A 3,606-nucleotide genomic window follows, 5' to 3' on the forward strand; every position below is an offset into this window, starting at 1 on the left:
ACAATTAAAGAAGCATGAAGAGAATTACACAACACATGACTTAGAACTAGGAGCAATAATTTTTGCCCTAAAGATCTGGAGACAGTATCTATATGGTAGTAAGTTTACTGTATTCACAGATCATAAAAGTTCAAAATATATCTTTGGGAAAAAGGAGCTTAGCATGAGGCAAAGACGCTGGATGGAAATTCTTAGCGATTATGATTGTGAAATCCTATACCGTGAAGGTAAGACAAATATAGTAGCCGATGCATTAAGCAGAAACGAGCATGAGAAACCTAAAAGAGTGCGAGCTCTAAGGTTAGAACTTCAAATCAATTTAATTGATGAAGTAAAGAATGCTCAGAAATAATCAATAGAAGAAAATAATATTGCTGATAAGAAAAGAAATGGTACCATTGATCTACTTGTCAAAGGAAATGATGAAATTTTCCGAATGGGGAACAGGATCTGGATACCAATTATAGGAGGATTACGAGAAAAGATTCTCGAAGAATCCCATAACTCCAAATATACAATGCATCCTGGAAGAGATAAAATGTATCAAGATTTGAAGAAAATCTATTGGTGGATAGGAATGAAAAAGGACATAACTAGTTATGTTTCAAAATGTTTAACTTGTTCACAAGTTAAAGTAGAAGATCAAAAGCCATCAGAATTACTTCAACAATTAGAAATGCCAGAATGGAAATGAGAATTAATAACAATGGATTTTGTTACCAAATTACCTACCACAAGAAGAGGTAATGACACAATCTGGGTGATTATGGACGGATTAACAAAATCAGCTCATTTTATACCAATGAAGGAAACTTTCAAAATGGAACAATTAGCTAAGCTGTATGTGGACAAAGTTGTCTCATCACATGGAGTTCCATTATCCATTGTATCGGATCAGGATAGTCGTTTTACTTCTCATTTTTGGAAAAGTTTCCAAGTAGCTATGAGAACAAAATTAAACTTAAGCACAACATACCATCCACAGACTGATGGTCAAAGTGAAAGGATCGTACAAATATTGGAAAACATGCTAAGAGCATGTGTAATAGATTTTGGTGGAAATTAGGGTGACCATTTACTACTAATAGAATTCTCCTATAATAACAGTTATCATACAAGCATTAACGCTGCCCCATTTGAAGCCCTTTATGGACGAAGGTACATAACTCCAGTATGTTGGGCAGAAATAGGAGGAAAACAATTATCTGGTCCTGAAATTATACAATAGAGCACTGATAAGATAAATCAAGTTAAGGAAAGATTAAAGATCGCACGAGATCGTCAGAAAAGTTATGCGAATCATCGACGCAAACCATTGGAATTCCAAGTTGGAGACTAAGTGATACTAAAAGTATCTCCATGGAAAGGAGTAATCCGATTCGGCAAGAGAGGAAAGTTAAGTCCAAGGTTTGTTGGACCATTTCAAATTCTCAAACGAATTGGACCAGTAGCCTATCATCTAGAATTACCAGAGGAAATGTCAGGTATACATGATGTAATTCATGTAAGTAACTTAAGAAAATGTTTAGCTGATAAAACACTATAAGTACCCCTTCAAGATATAAAGGTAAATGAAAAGTTGAAATTCATTGAGAAACCTTTGCAAATTGAAGATAGAAAGATCAAGAATCTCAAGCAGAAAAGAATAGTTCTGGTCAAAGTGAAGTGATTTCAAAACGTGGACCAGAATATACTTGGGAATTGGAATCCGAAATGAAACGGAAGTACCCACACTTATTCCAAGTAAATCTCGAGGACGAGATTCAAAATAAGGAGGGGAGACTATAACAAGCCTCAAAATAAATTAAAGGAAAAAGTAAGGAAATGAAATGAGAAAATTCCATCCCACATTGGTGGAAGAAAGAAAGGGAGAAGCTTCAACCATAGTATAAATAGGAATGTAAGTTTCTTGTCCCACATCACTAAATGATAAAACTAGTGAGCACTTTATAAAGAAGAAAAAACCTATGTTAATGTTCTTATAAGACATATCACACTCAGTTGTCCTAGCGGAGGGTGCGAAGCACCCGAACGCGCACGCGCACGGGCTCGGGCGAAGTGCGATGGGCGCAATGTTGCGCTTTGATGGCGCACTTTGCACGCTCGCATCGCCGCGAGCCGCTTAAGGGTCGCCTTAGTATTTTTGTCCCCCATCGCGATACGTGACAGATTTGGGTTAGCCTCATCGCGTACCGCGATGAAGTGTAACCTTATCCAAATATATGGCGGCGTAGCGATACGCGATGAGCTGATATAGCTACCCATCGCGTACCGCGACGTGGAGGTTACGCAGATGACACGTAGCCTGCCACGTGGAGTGCCACGTAGCAGGCCTAGGGCTGACTCGACATAGCTACCATATTCTTCGCGATACGCGACGACTTTCTATTTATGGCCATTGCGTACCGCGATGGGGTCCAAAACCTGCTATAAATAGATTGGAAACGGGACGTTCATTTCTTGCTCAAAATCTCACATTCTCTCTGAATTTCACACACATACATAATATTAAGATAACGGTATAATACCCGAGTATCGTAACGATATCCGATCGAAAGAGATATACAAGAATCCGAAAGCTCTGCCTGTTAAGGTATGACATTGTGCCATCGTGTAAAGTTTCTACTCTCGTGATTATCGTTATGATTATTGGTTTTATACTAATCTAGGTATACTACATTGTGTTAATCCTAGGTGCTTAATACAAGGAGGTGTTACTTAATTGTAAACTTGCAAGGTGAGAAATTCGAGTTTTTATACAACTCACATTTTCGTGAGACAACTATTTTTTTGACACTGTCATGGTGATTTCAAAACCTACAAAACACATGATAGATTGTCTAAATATTTTCAAAAGTATTTACAAAGTATTTAAAATACATTACAGTGATTAAGTCTCTATAGACTTACGGGATGGTTACTACTGGTATTGTGGGGTTTTGTATACAAGGCTTGCCTACTGGGCTATTACACGTTACTTATTGGACAAATGTTAGCCAATAAGTAATATAACCACAATCATAGATACGGTCGAGTGACAAGTACCTTTCGGTAATTTGTAAGCAGACAGATGTAAAAACATCTTAATGTTGTAACTGTAAAATGTGTCATTTGCAAATGAATGTACTCACCAGTATTTCTTGTTGATCAAATATTTTAAACATGTTTCAGGTGACTTATTAGAGACAAAGGAATGATGCATGCTGATGACCGTCGTTTTAGTCAATCAAAAACCCAATTAAACTAAAAAGTTAGAGTAAGTAGGGTATCGTATCCACGAGAGCATGTGGTCAATATTACAAAATTTGTTTGACTATTTTAATCTAAAATTATAACTAATGTGGACAAACGTTGTCAAGCAAAAATTAAAAGATTGATTTTAAAAACAATTTAAAGAAAATGCAACCTCCTCCACGTTTCGCGTTCTAGGTTTCACACAAAACCCATTTCATTAATTGGACACCACATGGACATGGAGTTGGAAAGTCGGTTAATTTAGGTGGTAATCAAAAATAGATATTTGTCATCGGATCTTTTATAATTTAATTACCCCACTTACTAGTGTGAATCGACCTACTATATGTCACCCAACAAGCTACTAGGTTT

This window comes from Bidens hawaiensis, unplaced genomic scaffold (assembly GCF_021521415.1).
Source record: "Bidens hawaiensis isolate Kalapana, Puna unplaced genomic scaffold, B.hawaiensis_p1.1 tig00047403_1, whole genome shotgun sequence".
Lineage (NCBI taxonomy): Eukaryota > Viridiplantae > Streptophyta > Magnoliopsida > Asterales > Asteraceae > Bidens > Bidens hawaiensis.